Here is a 19750-nt window from a genome sequence, read left to right as displayed (position 1 = left end):
CAACTCAAGATTAACAGATTTGGTTATAGTTTTAAAGAAGGACAAGTGGGTTGAGAGATATATTATATTATATTTATATATAGCAATTTATTAATAATTGACAACAATAGATGATATTGCATAAAGGTTTTCTCTACAGGAAGGATACATACAGCAAGTGATAAAACATAAACACTTAACAATACAAAGACTTACAACATACAAACTGCATCCGTTAAACAGGTCCGCCTGGAGCTCATCTATTATTTTCGCTGGAGAAGCAAACTAGGCCAGATAGATTAAAATAAAAAAAATAATATTAAAAAAAAAAAAAATCAAGAATTAATTGCTATAAAAATATTTCTATTACAGCGCTGCCTGGAAAACCCCCGTAAGTGTTCACAGATATTTGGATAAAGTCCCTGCTGGCGACGACAGACAGATGTCAGAAGATACAGAACATTGCAGCTGGCTGTATACGGGGCAGGCGGTGCAGCCGTGTATACACAGTATTAGGCAGGCAGTGTACATGGGGGCCCCGATGAGGGCGGTCAGAGCACATAACCCCCTAATAATACACCGCACCCCCCTAATAATACACCGCACCCCCCTAATAATACACCGCACCCCCCTAATAATACACCGCATCCCCCTAATAATACACCGCACCCCCCTAATAATACACCGCACCCCCCTAATAATACACCGCATCCAAGAACTGGAACCACCAGTGATGGAACTGCAACTAATATCAGTGCTGCACATTGTCTGCAATAACTACGGTGCAGCTGGAGGACCAAAATACCTCCGGACCATCACAGCAAAACATCCGCAGCAAAGATCAGCCATGAAGAACCAGGATTTTATCTATTTCTCCAATATGCGATCCATTCCACATCTGACAAACTGGTATCCGAGGCGCAACTAACGCCAGGAGATAAATGCAGCCGCCGCAGTACTGACACACGGACGGTTACCTCTAACTGACCTGGACTGACCGTCATACAGCCCAATGCACAGACTCATGCAGCGCACACACCTCTACTACCTGCTGACCTCATCAGGAGAGAACTTCAAGAAACTCCTCCCACACACGTGACTGGTCACATGGTCATGACATCATCACAGGTCCTTTACCCCAGTAGGATCCAGCATCTCCTGGAGGCCCCGCCCCTTCCTGTGACATCACTACCAGCCTGGCTATAATAGGCAGCCCAGTAGTGAGGTGAGGGGGCTGCAGGGGCTTCTACTAGCTGCAGCTTCCATTCCCCCTGCAGCTAGTTTTGGCCTTGGTGACGCGGCTTCATCTCTCAGTTCTGACCTCTGACCCTTTATGTGGTGATAATGATCATTTTGGAATGTTTTTGCTTAAAGTGCTTTTAGATGGAACTATTAGGCTTGGGTTACATTGAATGGAAATCTCACAGGATATGAGCAGTGGGACCGCACAGAAATTCTGCGAGATTTCTGTAATTTGGCGCTGGTTTTGAAGTGGCTTGTCCGCCTATATTCTGTTGTGGAAAACGCTCCCCAGAGAGAGAACAGAGTCCAAAAATGACATATCGTAGATTCGAATTCCGCGCCGCACTTCAGTTTCTCTGCAGCTTGTCCCCAGCGGACTGCCGGCAGCATCTGACCAGGATTGTTGCAAATCTCGTCCACTTTGCTGCTTGGTCTCAGTTTTAAAAATGCATGCGGAATTTTCGTGCGAAGGATCTGCATGGAAATTCTTCGGCAATTCCGCCCCGTGTGATCCCAGCCTGATCATTCAAATGAATGAACGTGAACGATAACCGTTCTGCCTAAATGAGAGCCGACGACCAATGAGAATCTGCACTCTTCATTCGCCATTCAATTTTTGCAGCAGAAAAAAGATTAACTTCAATGGAAGCCGTCCGTCCGTAGCCCGCACACACCGTAGCCCGTCCGGCCATAGCCCGCACATACCGTAGCCCGTCCGTCCGTAGCCCGCGCATACCGTAGCCCGTCCGTCCGTAGCCCGCGCATACCGTAGCCCGTCCGTCCGTAGCCCGCGCATACCGTAGCCCGTCCGTCCGTAGCCCGCGCATACCGTAGCCCGCGCATACCGTAGCCCGCCCGTCCGTAGCCTGCGCATACCGTAGCCCGCCCGTCCGTAGCCCGCACATACCGGAGCCCGCCCGTCCGTAGCCCGCGCATACCGTAGCCCGTCCGTCCGCAGCCCGCACATACCGTAGCCCGTCCGTCTGCAGCCCGCGCATACCGTAGCCCGCACCTACCATAGCCCGTCCGTCCGTAGCCCGCACCTACCGTAGCCCGTCCGTCTGCAGCCCGCACCTACCGTAGCCCGTCCGTCCGCAGCCTGCACATACCGTAGCCCGTCGGTCCGCAGCCCGCACATACCGTAGCCCGTCCGTCCGCAGCCCGCACATACCGTAGCCCGTCCGTCCGCAGCCCGCACATACCGTAGCCCGTCCGCCCGCAGCCCGCACATACCGTAGCCCGTCCGTCCGCAGCCCGCACATACCGCAGCCCGCCCGCAGCCCGCACATACCGTAGCCCGTCCGTCCGTAGCCCGCACATACCGTAGCCCGTCCGTCCGTAGCCCGCACATACCGTATCCCGTCCGTCCGCAGCCCGCACATACCGTAGCCCGTCCGTCCGCAGCCCGCACATACCGTAGCCCGTCCGTCCGCAGCCCGCACATACCGTAGCCCGTCCGTCCATAGCCCGCACATACCGTAGCCCGTCCGTCCGTAGCCCGCACATACCGTAGCCCGTCCATACCGTAGTCCGTCCGTCCGTAGCCCGCACATACCGTAGTCCGTCCGTCCGTAGCCCGCACATACCGTAGCCCGTCCGTCCGCAGCCCGCACATACCGTAGCCCGTCCGTCCGCAGCCCGCACATACCGTAGCCCGTCCGTCCGCAGCCCGCACATACCGTAGCCCGTCCGTCCGTAGCCCGCACATACCATAGCCCGTCCGTCCGTAGCCCATCCATCCGTAGCCCTCACATACCGTAGCCCATCCATCCGTAGCCCGCACATACCGTAGTCCGTCCGTCCGTAGCCCGCACATACAGTAGCCCGTCCGTCCGCAGCCCGCACATACCGTAGCCCGTCCGTCCGCAGCCCGCACATACCGTAGCCCGCACATACCGTAGCCCGTCCGTCCGTAGCCCGCACATACCGTAGTCCGTCCGTCTGTAGCCCATCCATCCGTAGCCCACACATACCGTAGCCCGTCCGTCCGTAGCCCGCACATACCATAGCCCGTCCGCCCGTAGCCCGCACATACCGTAGCCCGTCTGTCCGTAGCCCGCACATACCGTAGCCCGTCCGCCCGTAGCCCGCACATACCGTAGCCCGTCTGTCTGCAGCACGCACATACCGTAACCCGCACATACCGTAGTCCGTCCGTCCGTAGCCCATCCATCCGTAGCCCGCACATACCGTAGCCCGTCCGCCCGTAGCCCGCACATACCGTAGCCCGTCCGTCCGTAGCCCGCACATACCGTAGCCCGTCCGTCCGCAGCCCGCACATACCGTAGCCCGTCCGTCCGTAGCCTGCACATACCGTAGCCCGCACATCCGTAGCCCGCACATACCGTAGCCTGTCCGTCCGTAGCCCGCACATACCGTAGCCCGCACATACCGTAGCCCGTTCGCCCGCAGCCCGCGCATACCGTAGCCCGTCCGTCCGCAGCCCGCACATACCGTAGCCAGTCCGTCCGTAGCCCGCACATACCGTAGCCTGCACATACCGTAGCCCGTCCATCTGTAGCCCGCACATAATCACAGCATGCTGCAGTTTCTTCTATACCAGCGGAAAATCGCAATCGATTTCTGCTCATAGGCAGAAAATCACGTTTTTACATTGCATGCTATTGCCTGGATTTGCCTGCGGAGTCCGGAGGCCAAACCCTGCAGCAGACTCCGCAATGCAAATCCGTCCATGGACAGGAGCCCCAGGACTGTTCTTGTTGCCCATAGCAACCACTCAGTGCTCTGTTTTCATTTTACCAGAAAAATTTCAGAAATGAAACCTACGCTGTGATTGGTTGCTACGGGTAACAAGGACAATGTTACTATTAGGGTGTATTCTAACTGGCGGGTGCGATAACGGTCTGAGAAACTTGGACCGATATCACTTTCCTGAACATACTTTTTTTTTATGCGAATGAGAAGTGTTCGCACTCACATGAAAATCACATCTACATGCTACCGTGTTTCCCCAAAAATAAGGCAGTGTCTTATATTAATTTTTGTTCAAAAAGGTTTAACTTTTTTACATGTATAGCTGCCTGGACACTATTTAAATTGACTGTTAGCAGGGCTTAATTTTGGAGTAGGGCTTATATTTCAAGCATCCTCAAAAAACCTGAAAAATCATTTTGCATCCTCAAAAATTCTGGAAAATCATGCTATGTCTTATTTTCAGGGTATGTCTTATTTTCAGGGAAACAGGGTAGTAAGATGCTACTTTTTTTGTGCACATTGAAAATAATGGGCAATATCGCCCAAAAGTAGGACCCGCTCCACTTGTCTATCAGTGAAAAATCACTCATATAAATTAACCTATTAACCCCTTCACGTCTTGGTCATTTTTTATTTCGGTTTCTTCTTCCTCACTGTCAAAAACTCATAGCTCATTTATTTGTTTTTACGGCGCACACGCTGAAGCAAAAATAACTGTATTTTGTGGATCAGTACGATTGCGACGATATATAAATTTTGTATGTTTTTTTTTTTTTTTGCTATACTACTTTTAAAAAATAAAATATCTTTGGGGAAAAAAAATTTCTGTAGCCATAATTGTTTTTTCATCGACAGGGTTGTTGTGAGGACTCATTTTTTGCAGCATAGCCTCTAATTTGCATTTTTATCAAGCTGCGTTTCCCTCTCCCTACATCCCTTATGTTCTGATAAAAGTACTATATGGCGGTAATGGTAGAGGTCACAGTGTGGCAGTTTATTTTTTCTTGGACAGGAGTGATTCATACAGTATGCCTGGAAACTTATGTCCCTGTTCTTCTAATACACTAGCTTTGCTTCTTGATCGAGGTTGAGTGCAACACTGCAGCCGTCTGCACGCCGCTTCCTAAACCTAAATACTCTGGCCCCATTTTTAGTTTTGCCCAGGGGCCCACTTTGTCTGACCCCGGCCCCGGTAAACACTGTGTATATGGAGCTCCTTTGGAATTTCTTATTAATTTATCCCATTGCTGTCTTGACTCATACTTTGCAAATCACGGTAAAAGGGGACATACAAAGCAAAAGCAAAAAAAAAAAATCACAAAAAGTGCCCATATACTCACCGATACACTAATGCAAAAACAAAAAAGAACAAGTAGAAGCACCACACTCCTCAGCATGCAGACAACCAATCAGATACGGACTGTATTTTGTCAGGGAGCTCCCTGAATATTTTCTATTATCCCTATTTTGTTTAAATATTTGGCCATGTTTTTGAGCTGGTTAATAGAATATAACTGTTTTCATGGGTGCGCACGCTCTTTATTGTGGGGCTTTTCTCTCTTTTGCATTTTGACATGATTGATGAAAAAGATTCAGCAAAGAAGGATCCTATGGAAGTAAACTCCATGAAAGAGTCTGAGGAGGATGTCAAGAATCATCCTTACAGGTGCAGCCGAGTCTAGAAAATTGCAGTCAAATACAATGCTAATGTTCCACCTTAACCCTTTGCAATCCAATTTTGGATTCAGGGTTTTCTAGGGGGCTTTCTCTTTCTGCCATTATACAATGGCACCATCTGCTGGCTAGAGCCAGTACTGTGGTATGGGACATGTTGGAGAGGCCTTCAATCAGAATGTCTTCAGAGGTCAGACAGTGGATTGGAAAGGGTTAAGTGTCCAAAAACACATCTCATGGTTGCTGAACACGGATGGGCTGTAACAGCAGATGACCAGTTTGAGAGTCATTGCAGTTTAGGGGAAAAAAAGGGCAAAACTCAAGTGTGCAAAAGCGCTGAAAATGAAGTCACTAAAGCAGTGGGAAAACCATTGGTCAGATGAATAAAGACTCCTTTTGCACTATGGTGATGGGAAAGTCAGAATTTGGTGCAAGCAGCATGGAGAGATCAACCCTCTCTGTCATTTGTCAATGGTGTAAGCTCAGGGAGGTGGACTAATTGTGTCGGTGGACTAATTGTAGCACAAGTGTGTTCATTATCCTGCAAAATGATGATTTTGACACCTATTGGAATCTATGCAATGATGAATTGCCGAAGTTCTTAAGACCAAAAGGAAGTCCTCCATTCCCCCGCAGCTAGTTTTGGCCTTGGTGACGCGGTTTCATCTCTCAGTTCTGACCTCTGACCCTTTATGTGGTGATAACTAATGTTTTTGCTTCAAGTGCTTTTAGACAGGACTATTAAGCTTGGGTTACGCGGGATGGAAATCGCACAGAATATGAGCAGTGGGACCGCACAGAAATTCTGCAAGATTTCTGTATTTTGGCGCGGGTTTTGAAGTGGCTTGTCCGCCTGTTTTCTGCTGTGGAAAACTCTCCCTGTAGAAAGAAAAGAGTCTGTAGCGGAAACTACTCTAAAATTGACATATCGCAGATTCGAATTCCGCGCCGGATTTCAGTTTCCATGCAGCTTGTCCGCAGCGGACTGTCGGCAACATGTGAACAGGTTTTTTGCAAAAGTTTGAGATTACTTGGGCTTGCGAGGAAGAGGGAGTACACCAAGAGATGATAGGGAAATGTAAGGCCCAATATCCATGGGCTGATCTGATTTGCGGGTCACTCGCGCGGAAGACCCACAAATCACGCCGCCCATAGGGATACATGGATGTTCACAAATGAATTAGAGAATGCGGATTTAATTTGCGGACCTTTTAGTCTGGGGGGGAAAAAAAAATCACAGCATGCTCCATTTCTATGTGGATCCTGCAATGGAAGCCGTCCGATCCATGGCCAGTCAACAATTAAATTGTGTTCGTGCCGTGGATTTCGTGAGAAAGCAGAAGTTTAAAAAACGTAACTCCTCTGCCCATGTGTGATGGTGCACTGCCAGCGCTTCCATATATATCCACAATGAAACGAAAGAGGACCTGAATGGGTAAGTAGAACACCCGCAGTGTCCTCGGCAACTGGCAGGGTCGGATTCCGCGTAATTTTGTTTATTTTGCTTTATGGTAATGGGTTTTTTTCGTTCGGCACAGTGGCAATGCTTATGCAGTCAGTGTCCTATTAGACTTCCACAGGTGCCTGTAACGCTGATTTGTGGCCTCAAGGGGTTACGTTGTACACAGAAAGCATCCATAGGCAGTCGGGCCTACAGTAAGAGGCCACGGCTGTAACATTGTCTTCTCTATTCGGTAAGTTCTTTGATGTTTAACAAGAATCAACATTTCCTGCTAAAACATTTTCAATATTGGGAACATGAGAATGGCTTTTTCTCTTTATGAAATTTTAAAGGTTTTCAGAAAAAACATTTTTTCGGTAAAGTAATTTCCACATTGTGAACATGAGTATGGCTTCTCCCCTGTGTGCCTTTTTATGTTCTAAAATACTTTATTTCTATGTAAAACAATTGCCACATTTGAGAAAAGGAAAATGCTTCTCCCGTGTGAGTTGTCTAATTTTTAATGAGATTTGATTTCATGATAAACATTTGAAACATTCTGAACAGGGAAAAGGTTTCTCCTCTTGCAGTGTCCAAGCAGGGTGCACCAGGGGGGAGGGGGGGACCACGGGAAAACAAAATGGCTGTTACAGGTGCGATCTCTTCCTGCAATGGCAACAGAGGCCTGGCCCAGTCGCGCACAGTGGCAAAAGGATTATTACAGTTAGCAATTATCAACAGTGGTTTGTCACGGGATGCCTGTACCTCTTCCTTAAAAGACTCAAAGGGTTAATAGAGAAATAATTGACACAAGTTCCTCAGTAATGACAGAGGTATTGGACAACAGCATTAGTCCCAGTTTCAGTTCAGTACAACAGCAAGTTAAAACTTCTCTCTCTCTCTCTTTTCATATTGAAAGGTTACTCAGTAGAATTCCCACAGTCCTAGTCATCTGTGGGGTTGACATCTACAAGACCATTATTCAGTTGATGAAGTTAGATTAGAGATGGGCCTCTTTCACTTTCTCTGACTTTATTTTTAATAGGGGCTTGTGTAACCCACTGTTAGGAAGATAGGCTCCAAACTTTTTCCTCCACACTGTGCTTGAATTGAGAAGCTTATTGATGCTTGCTTCCTCCTCCGAACAACATAAATCCTCTCCACACTGCTGTGGACCTCCTCTCCCATCCTCCACAGACAACAACCTCTCTACCAATCAGGGATAGAATGACAAGCAGCCAATCAGTAGTCAGCTGTTGTCAAGTACTTAGCTTAAGCTTGTGAAGAAAGATAGGGTCTTTCCGACGTAAGGCACCATCTATGTCTCCTGGGAGCACATAGCTAGGTGCTACAGGACTGGTGATTGTGTGGCTACCCTGGAGAACCCCGGGCCACTACACTTCCCCCCTATTTAAAAGACACCCATCCCCGGCGTGTACTGAGATCCGAGGGACGGAGAAGTGTACCTACTGGGATGCACAACAGCACATTATTTTAGGAATTAGAGAACTTGCAAGTATTTTTAGGGAACACATTTGGCTAAGACAGAATCATAAGTCCCAGCTAGCTATAGGGTCCTTACATTATTCTTATCCCCACATTCAGACAGTTTTTTGCATAATACATATTAATGTAATAAATTACATTTGTAAAGCCTGTACTGTACAGTGTAAGGGAAGAAATTTATGGGTTTCACAATAGTCACACATCATTACTTCAAAATCTTGTTAAAGAGTCATATAATAATAATATTTATTTGTATAGCGCCAACATATTCCGCAGCGCTTACATAGACAGGGGGAATACAGCGAGACAAAAATTACAAAACCACAGTTACAATAGTAATCAGTTGATGGACACAATAGGGGTGCGGATCCTGCTCCAACAAGCTTACATACTACGAATAGTGGGGTGATACAGAAGATAAAGGGGCTGGAGATGTGCACGGTATGGCGAGGTGGAGAGTGAGGGAATTCTATACACAGACAATGGTCAGATATTTGGCCCTGTGACGGCAGAAACGGTGTGACTGCAGGAGCGGTTTATGATGGCTAGCAGGGATTGCAGTCAGTAGGTCAGGGAGCATGTTATCAGGCGCCGTACAGAGGAGTTTGTTTAGGGAATGCGGTATGCCTCCCTGAAAAGGTGCGTTTTAAGAGCATGCCTGAAGTTTTTCAAGTCCTGGGTTGCCCGGGTAGCCTTTAGTAGTGCGTTTCAGAGGACCGGTGCTGCTCTGGAGAAGTCTTGGAGGCGGGAATGAGAAGTTCGAATTAAAGGGGCTCTCAGTCTGGTTTCGTTAGCAGAGCAGAGAGCCTGGGCTGGTTGATGGATTGAGATGAGGGAGGCAATATAGGGGGGCGCTGCACTGTGGAGGGCTTTGTGGATGAAGGTAGTAAGTTTAAATTGAATTCTGTATTTAACGGGCAGCCAGTGCAGTGACCGGCACAGGGCAGAGGCATCCGAGTAGCGGCTGGACAGGAATATGAGCCTGGCTGCTGCATTTAGGATGGATTGGAGAGGGTAGAGTCTGGGGCAGGGGAGGCCGATCAGCAACGAGCTGCAATAATCGAGCCGAGAGTGGATGAGGGCAACAATAAGCGTTTTTAGCGTGTCTATGGTGAGAAAAGAGCGGATTCTTGCAATGTTCTTGAGGTGCAGCTGACAGCGAGAGATTGGATGTAGGGGGTAAATGAGAGATCGGAGTCAAATATGACCCCAAGGCAGCGGGCATGTTGTCTAGGAGTTATGATGGCGCCACACACTGAGATGGAGATGTCAGGATGACCTGAAAATGATCTGAAAAAGAAAGATGCAATATGACAGTAGTTTCAGCTTGACAAACATTTACTGGTGACCACTTTGCCATAAAGAGTAGACATAAGTCTATTTGATGCAAATGAGCATAACAACAAAGAGTCCAGGATGCACTATGTGGTACACATAGTCCATTGTCTGTGTAAACAACAGGTTAGCAATCAAAACACATACAATGACAATTAAACATTTACTACTCATCAAGAAGTCTCTTGAGGCATATGTGCTTGGACATTGCTTTAACTTTTCTCTGAGAAGTCTCTCAGGCACAAATCTTGTTAAACAAACTCATAAATTAAAGGGTATTTGTAATCCACAGGATTTAATATGTTCATGTAAGAAAGTTGGTCTTGCAAACGCAGGGGTAGTTGTCCACGAGTGCTTCTGGTCGATTTCCTCAAAACTAGTATTCTCGGAAGTCTCCTTCTGAGGATAGGTGAAATAGGCACTGCTGATGGTAGTGGTGAGGCAGATGCTGGAGTTTCATGTAACATTGATGGTGGTGGTACAGATGCTGGCTGCTGATACAACAGTCTGGAAAAAGGATTTTCGTGCCACATTATCTGATTCTTTAAATCAAAAATGTGAGGAGTGTCAGGACACTGAATTCCTATCTGTCTCAGCTTCTGACTCTGTCTCTATTTCTTCAGTTCCTGAATCTGTAGATCCTGACGATGATGGGAGGGCCAAACAAATTTTTAACCAGTTGCGATACACCAATGAAACATGTCCACTAGGCTGCGTTATATTGTACAGTCCTCTTTCAGCAGAAATTACAGTAGTAACAATATAGGGCTGTAATTCCCAACCCAAGTCTAACTTCCCTCTACGGTGCTCTTTTTTTAACCATACCCTTTCTCTTACTTGAAGATATGTGGCGAGTGCATTTCTGTTAAAGTCTCTGGACTGCTTATTCCAAATTCCTTCCAGGTGGTTATCCATAATATCTTGAGCTTCTTTGAGGTGACCCATTCTGTTTTAGGCATAGGATTTGTGTCGTCAGAAACTTGAACACCTAACTTAAAATCAGCAGGTAGTCTTCCTTGCCATCCAAACATAAGGTAGTATGGGGTATGGGTAGTAGAGCAGTGTGGAGTGTTGTTATACGTCTACACTAGTTCAGGTAACAACGCTGGCCAATAAGCTTGTTGTCTCTGAGGAATGGTTCTCAACAATTCTAGGATTGTCTGATTAGCTTTTTCACATAGTCCATTTCCCTGGGGATGATATACTGTGGTTCTCAACTTTTTACAATGGTAGACATCCCATAGCTCCTGAACTAGTTGCGCTTCGAATGCTAAAGCTCCATTAGATAGCATTTGTTGGAGCTGTTCTGATATCTTCGCCTTGTTATCAGGCTGAACCAGATTTTAGCTATGTCTCTGCCTTTCCTGGGGCTGAGGGGTGTGGTGTCTGGTGAGTGATATCATTTTTTCACCTGTTTCTAGTTGCCCTGCCCTATATAGTCTGACTTAGATTTAACTTCTGTGCTGGTCAATTCAGATTCCTCCTGGGATTGCTGAGGAGCACAGCCTGCCTCTGGAGCACCTTTTCCTTGTTGCAGACTTCTGCTACAGCTAAGTGGCACAGTTGGTTTCCTTGTACTGTTTCTTTTGTATTCAAGGTTTGCTGGTAGAGATTTATTAGCGGCTGAGGTACACGCGTAGGTCTGCACTTATCAGAGCGATCAGCCTGCAGAAGGGGTTCTCAGGGTAATAATTTCCCTTTGTTTTGTTCTGTGTTTTACATTGCAAGGTTGTGCTTTTGGTTGTGGTACACACTGTTGTGCTAGTTTTTGTGTTGGCATACACTGCACATCCTGTGAGGATGCTATAGTATTTTACCGGGGAATCCGCAATTTAGAATGAAGTGTTTCCAAACAATAGCTGCTATGGTCCTTGCAGTTAAGTCTTTTACTGGAACAGCTACAGTGAATTTAGTGTAGTGGTCAATTAGGGTGAGTGCATAACTATATCCAGAGGAACTAGTCTGTATCTTCAGATGATCGATAGCCAAAAGTTTAGGAGGCTTGTTAGCAACAATTGGATGAAGAGTGGCCTTTTTTTTAGCTCTTCTGCACGTCTCACAAACAGTACACTCGTGACACAATTTTTCAATATCATTGCGCCTTCCAATTTAATAGAATCTCTGTCTTATAGTAGCTTCAGATTTATGTACTCCAAAATAACCTGACTGATCGTGGTATGCTAACAGTACTTGACTCGCATCTCGGTGGGAAGTGAAAATCTGATGAACACGGTTACCCAATGCAGGATCAGTGGAACTCCTTAGCAAGAGATTCTTTTTTAGAAATAGTCTCTTTCTTTGTCTCCAGAGGCATTGTAGTTCTGGATCAGAAGACTTGCGAAGAATCCCTTTTGGTATAGTTCCAGATAACAAATATTCTAGTAATTCACCAAATGTTCTGCTATCCTGTTGTAATAAGAGCCATCTTTGAAAAGTATCAGTGGAATCATTGGTAGAATTAGTTATTTGTTCAGGAATAACAACGTTGTTGAGCATAAAGCTCATCCGTAAAGCTTTCCATAACAGCGCGCCGCCCTACATTGCCTCCCTTATCTCAATCAACCACCCAGCCCAGGCTCTCCGCTCTGTACACAAAATCAGACTGAGTGTTCCTTTAATTCAAAACTCTCATTCCCGCCTCCAAGACTTCTCCAGAGCAGCACCGGTCCTCTGCAATGCACTACCCCACAATATCCAGGCAATCCATGACTCACAAAACTTCAGGCATGCCCTCTTAAGGGAGGCATACCGCATCTCCTAAACCAAATCCCTCTGTACTCGCCTGATAACATGCTCCCTTTTCTAGTGATTGTAATCCCTGCTAGCCGCCATCAACTGCCCCCTACAGTCACACGGATTCAGCCACTACAGGCTTAATGTCTGACCATTGTCTATGTGTATAGCATCCCTCACTCTCCAGCTTGCCATACCTGCACATCTCCAGCCCTTTACCTTCTGTATCACCCCATTATTTGTAGTATGTAAGCTCATCGGAGCAGGACCCTCACCCACACTGTCTCCATCAACTGATTACTACATGTGACCGTGGTTTTTATACTTTTGTTTTTCTGTATCCCTGTTTTTGCAAGCGCTGCGGAATATGTTGCTGCTATATAAATAAAGATTATTATTATTATTCTTTGTCCACTCAGGGTACGGTCCTTCTTCCCGCGGGGCGCCAGTTTAAGACCTAGCACGTGTTTGCCATAAGTATGGACATGAAAAAGGTTCACAAAATGGCCGGGGTGCAGGAGAGTAACAATCGGTAGGCCGGGGCGATGCAGGCGGTAACCTGTGTTCAGGGACTTGTGGCCAGGGCAATATAAAGTCTGGCCCTCTAACGCTCTCAGCTTTTTACAAAGAGCCGCAACACTGTGGGTTAATTTCACAGTTTGCCACTGCACCTCTAGCAAGGGCTTGTCAGCAGGAACACTAGCCTGTTCGGCCTGCTGGTATACTTATTGTTTGCGGGGTCGGGACGTCTTGTCTTCCCCCAATCAACTCATACATTGTAAGTCTGCCTTCAGACATTCTATGTACATCAAAAATATTCTGTAGTCTTTCAAAAATATCTTCTACAGTCTTTTTATGTTCTCACGGCCAGGTTTTAACCTCTCTAGCTGCAGGTCCTTGCAACTGTCCCCATAAAATCTCTACTTTTTGTTCTACTGCTAACCGATACAGTCTAAAACACAGCTCCCATCTTTCCTTTAAAATCTCTTAATGTAGGTTTCTCTCCACTATACTTTGGCAGCCATAGTGCACCTAAACATTACAGCATAGTTAATGGCGCAAACCCAGACACGCTAGGGGCTATTGGAGGGGCATCTGCAAACGCTGCGACAGTGGCAAGAGCAGGATCCAGGGCAATTTCCAGAGCAGCAGCAAGCGCTTGATGATTGCCTGGTTGATTGGCCTGACTGTTGGACATGTTACCAGTCCTTTAAATAATGTTGGACGGTATTTCTTTAAATAATCAGCGTTAACGCAACCATGTACATGTGGTCACAGAGGCGGTTTATCCTGTTCATGACACCAAAACATTCATGCAGTGTCCGAGTGGGCGTGCCAAGCTGGGGGAGACCACGGGTAAATAAGATGGATGTCACTGGTGGCTCTGCAATCTCTCCCTGCAATGGGGATAGAGGCTGTGCACCTCCTCTCCCATCCTACTCTGACAACCTCCTCATACTCTAATTCCTCCTTCACTTCCTGATCTTCTCTCCCACACTTTTTCTAAACTCCTCCAAACATCCTGCTTATTTTCCTGCTCTTGGCTCTGACCCTTTTCCCTCTACTAATGAAGGATAGAATGACAAGCAGCCGGCAGTTGCCAAGAAGTCAAGTAGTTAGCTTAAGCTTGTGAAGAAAAGGGAAAGATATAGGGTATTTTCCGACATAAAGCACACTCTATCTCCTAGGAGCACATAGCTGGATGTTACAGGACTGGCGATGGTGTGGCTACCTTGGAGGACACTCTGTGCGAGTTATCCGAGCCTTAACAAGATCTTATTTTTGGCTAAAATATTTGCCACATTCTGAACATGAAAATGGCTTTGCCCCTGTGTGGTTTCTTAGATTTCCCCCAAGATATGGTTTGCAACTAAAACGGTTACCACATTTAGGACATGAATATAGCTTCTCCCCTGTGTGCGTTCTCTGATGTTTAAGAAGAATACATTTCTAGTTAAAACTTTTCTGACAGACTAACCATGAAAATGGCTTCGCTCCAATGTGAATTCTTAGATGTCCCACAAGACTTAATTTTTGTCTAAAAGATTTCCAACATTCTGAACATATCATTAAAATGGCTTCTCCCTTGCGTAAGTTCTCTGATGCTTAACAAGATCAGATTTTTGGCTAAAACATTAATCACATTTTGATCATGAAAACTGCTTTGCCCCTGAGTGAATACTTAGATGTTTCACAAGATTTGATTTCCAACTAAAACATTTGCCACATTCTGAACATGAAAATGGCTTCTCCCCTGTGTGAATTCTTAGATGTCCCACAAGACTTGATTTTTGTTTAAAACATTTCCCACATTCTGAACATGAAAAAGGCTTCTCCTCTGTGTGAGTTGTCTGATGCTTAACAAGAATTGATTTTTGGCTAAAACATTTGCCACATTCTGAGCATGAAAATGGCTTCTCCCCTGTGTGACTTCTTAGATGTTCCACAAGATGCGGTTTCAAACTAAAACATTTCCCACATTCAGGACATGAAAATGGTTTCTTCCCTGAGTGAATACTTTGATGTTTCACAAGATTAGATTTCCAACTAAAACATTTGCCACATTCTGAACATGAAAATGGCTTCTCCCCTGTGTGACTTTTTAGATGTTCCACAAGATTTGAATCCTGTCTAAAACATTTTCCACATTCTGAACACAAAAATGGCTTCTCCCCTGTGTGAGTTCTCTGATGCTTAATGAGATAAGATTTTTGGCCAAAACATTTTCCACATTCTGAACATGAAAACGGCTTTTTTCCAGTGTGACTTTTTAGATGTTGCACAAGATGCGGTTTCCAACTAAAACATTTCCCACATTCAGGACACGAAAACGGCTTCTCCACTGAGTGAATACTTAGATGTTTCACAAGATTTGATTTCTGGCTAAAATTTTTCCCACATTCTGAACATGAAAATGGCCTTTCGTTGCTAGCACTTTTGTTCTCAAGAGAAAGTTTAGATTTTCTTTTAAAATGTTTCCCATATTGAAATAGTTCTCCTTGTCCATGTTTGTTAATCAGGGATTGGTTTGATGAAGATCGATTGTGACCAGCAGCATCAGAGAATAGCTCGCTAGTCTGAAGCACTAAGGGTATATTAGGAGATATTGAATTTATTTGTGTGGTGTAATCTTCTACTTCCTGATATAATGATACATCCAGATGTCCAGGGGATCCTCTTATCCAATCTGCAGCGGGAAAAGAAAGCAAAAATATTTTATTTTCCAAAATGAAACAATTGAGTTTTTATTATTAAGCAATCAAGCTTTATTAAGACAATAGTAAGCAAGCAAGAAAATATATAAAGAAAGTTGACTTGCAGTAAAGCAGGCTAACATATGATTTTAGTAAAGCACATGCACTTGCAGTGATGAAAGACCAAAGTACTTACAACACACATCATAGTGTTTGTAACTACTTTGTCGTCGGAGTTTCCATAAACTAATACCTAGTAGAGGTAGTGACAGGTTGTTCTCTATAGACCATATACTATAATATATCACAATGTTATACACAACAACGATTAAACATTTTTTGGCAAATTCCATAGAGGTATGTCCTCCTAGAACCCCTTCACAGAGTGGGGCTTAATAGAATAGGGTCCAGAAAAAAAGCCACATATGAGAGACTCCCTCAACACATGGAAGAAGAATCTCTGGTCATGATAATAAATGCTATGTGTGACGCAAATTCAACACTTCCCATCACCCACAGTGAAGCATGGTAGTAGCAACATCATGGATGGGGCATGGAAATGTGTTCAGGAGTGAAAAAAAAAAACGATAGCATTAAATACAGGACAACGCTTAAGGTAGACCTGCTTCAGTCTGCCAGAAATGTGAGTCTTATAGAGAGGTTCAGCTTCTCGCACAGGGGTGCACAACCCCAATCCTCAAAGCAGACCAACAGATCTGAGTAGAAGAAAAATACATCACCCGGCTTCCTATCACATCCCCTAAGAGCACCATAAATTAGGTCTTTTGTCCACAGGCTATGTATTATGGCGTTACGTGCGGCAATAATCCTATGGTAACGCAATGAACACTTTCCATAGGATAACTATAAAAAGAGCAGCCCAATATACATGAGCGGAAATCTGCTGCGATTTTCCGCTTGCATATAAAAATCGCGGCATGCTGCTATGAACTTATAATTGATAGGTTAATCGCGGAAAATCGAGGTGACTTTAGCGTTCTCCCATGGCTGCTTCTGCGGTGGAAATCCGCTGCGTAGAACGCTATGCCCATGGAGAGGCGACCTTACTCAACCGTGCTGTGGAGATGTGACATGCTCCTATTAATAAGAGTTGTGCTTGCAATACCATGCCAGGCCACTGCACTGTGTATGGTGCTATCTGCCTCCTGCTCCATACAGGGTGACAGCAGTCCAGCAAACAGCTGGCTGGCCAGTATCCCAGGTAGTAAACCTCGGCCAGTCAGCTATTGATGACCAAACCTGTGGCTAGCTTATCAATTTAAAGAGCTAAAAAAGTCCTATGAAATGCAAAATGTGGAAGCAATACAGAACGATAATCGGAGAGCAAGAGACATGGACCTCCCTCTGCAAGTTGCCCCATTGTTTGCGGTTTTTAGGTTTTGTTTTATAAATGTTTTTTGTGGCTTTTTTATTTACAGATCTGTCATCAGCAATGATACAATGTTTTTTGTAAAGATTTTGCCAGAATTAGGAAGTCCTTTGTCTTGCTCCGGTCCATGGACAATTTAAACTTTTAGATTATCAAAGTGTCATTTTCGGGAGGGAAGGCGGGGCACATATTTTTTTTAAGAAGCGAGTCATCAGCACATTGCCTTTCTATGTAAGGATGATGAAACTCTCTTACCTTTCACGGACACTGATATGGGATTATGGAGGCCACTCATCGCTCCACCAGAACTTTCCTGCAAAGTAAAGAGATGACAAAGAAGTAAAAGGCCCCACATTATCTTATATCCAGACAGAGGTGGAAAACCCCTCGACGACACGAACCAATCTGCCCTAATAGGAGAAGGATCTGCTCAAGTGGGGATCAAACTGGATCAACATTCAACCAAGGATCAAATATTACAAACCATTGGCAGTACTGTCTAGTTGTATCCGATAAAGTGGAGTGCCACAAATGGGCGGTGCCGCCTACCATGGCACCAATATAAATACAGAATTAAACAGCACGGCTTGCGCTCTCTTAAATATGTCGCTGCCAATAAATCAGTTGTCCTAAATAGTTTGTCAGAAGATACAAAACTGAGCTCTAATTTACCACAAAAAGACTCTGGAGCTCCAACAGACAGAAACTGATCCAGTTGGTGATTGTAGCTCCTCACATACTAATCGCCATGGTTTGTCTGACAGAGCGGCCCGTGAAGCAGCTTACATGTTTCTGTCTGCCCCCATGGTGTTGTCAGTAACAGTAATTATCCCAACGGACGGAAATCACTTTCTCTATGAAAACAAAAATCTGATGAAACACATCGGAACAAAAAGACCCAATGTGTTTCTGCAGAATTTGTTCCTCTTCTTCAGGGACTCCTGATGATGGAAACCAAATTGCTCATTAATGTGTTGGACGTTTTTGTCCTAGTGCGCCCCCTGTAGTCTGTGACATCGCATACTACCTGTAGATCCCTTTTCTTTTTCAATAGCAAGAGCAGCTGATGGCCGGTGCTCAATCTCTCGATATAGAGAAGGTTATCTCGGGACCAAAGGATCAGGACTTTTACTGACAACTAGAGATGAGCGAGTATACTCACTAAGGGCAATTGCTCAAGCGAGCATTGCCCTTAGCGAGTACCTGCCCGCTCGGGAGCAAAGATTCGGCTGCCGGCGGCGGGCGGGAAGCTGCGGGGAGGAACGGAGGGGAGATCTCTCTCTCCCTATCTTCCCCCCGCTCCCCCTTGCTGACTGCCATAACTCACCTGTCACCGCGCGCTGGCAGCCGAACCTTCTCTGCCGAGCGGGGAGGTACTCGCTAAGGTGAATGCTCAATCGAGTAATTGTCCTTAGCGAGTATACTCGCTAATCTCTACTGACAACACTATGGAGGCAGAATAACATGTAAGCTGTTGAGCCGTCGGACAAAATGAGGCAGCTAATAGGTGGGGAAATACAATCACCAACATGATTATCAGCTTGAGGCTGTATTTATACGGGTGAGAGAGATATCAGTCCGAAAAGCTCCAACCGATATCACACTTGTAAATCTGGAATATTTTTCTGTGCTTGCAAAGAAAAAACACATCGCTGCGCATGCCATTTTCATGTGCATGAAAAGTAAGTATTGTTTTAAATGTAAATATAAAAAAAAAACATATTGCATTTGGGTAGTAGAAATCTTCATTCATCTGTCTGTAGAAGATTTGCAGAATTCTCACTTTATTTACCTGATGATCCAGTCGGACATGTTCCTCTTCCTCTGGACAATCCTGGGAATATAGAGGACTGGGACATCTCTCTGGGGGATTTCTCTGACCATCTATAGGAAATAACCAGAGACTGAATACATTATATATCTGATGATCAGATGATGGTGAGACTAGCCGACCCTCAAAACTGTCCCCTACAATAAAGGAAGGTCTCCTCTTACTCGGTGATGTGAGGGGCTGCTGATCCTCCATCATGACGTCCTTGTACAGATCCTTGTGTCCTTCTAAATACTCCCACTCCTCCATGGAGAAATAGACAGTGACGTCCTGACACCTTATAGGAACCTGACACACACAATATACTGTCATCCTCCAGACTCCTCCCTTGGCGGTATTATATAATGTCCCCCATGCCCAGCAGTGCTCACCTCTCCGGTCAGCAGCTCAGTGATCCTGTGGGTAAGTTCTAGGATCTTCTGCTCATGTATCAGTGAATGAGGTGAAGGCTCGCTTATGGGGCTCTGGGTCCGGCTCCGTCGTCCTGACACACAGGGGGTCACAGACTCACCAGACCACTTCTTCACTACTGTGTAATCCTGTGGATAGTGAGACACTGATCACTACATGGAGGCTAAGAATCCTTCACCTTTCCTGTCATTGCCCTGTTTATTACTAGAGATAAGAGTGCCATCATGTGAAGCTCTCACCTCCCCAGTTATCCAGTAGATGATCTCCATGGTGAGGTCTAATATCCGCGCAGCCATATG

At 45.5% G+C, this 19750-nt stretch overlaps 2 pseudogenes; both read right to left on the bottom strand.

The window, feature by feature from the left end:
- LOC136620112 (zinc finger protein 850-like) overlaps positions 1–19750 on the bottom strand; it is a 182808-nt pseudogene that overhangs the window by 28105 nt on the left and 134953 nt on the right.
- On the bottom strand, positions 9375–14822 carry LOC136620564 (gastrula zinc finger protein XlCGF8.2DB-like; annotated as a pseudogene).

Source organism: Eleutherodactylus coqui, chromosome 3, assembly GCF_035609145.1.
Source record: "Eleutherodactylus coqui strain aEleCoq1 chromosome 3, aEleCoq1.hap1, whole genome shotgun sequence".
Taxonomy (NCBI): Eukaryota; Metazoa; Chordata; class Amphibia; order Anura; family Eleutherodactylidae; genus Eleutherodactylus; species Eleutherodactylus coqui.
Note: the sequence above shows the minus strand (reverse complement) of the source record. Positions and strands in the feature narration are given on the sequence as shown.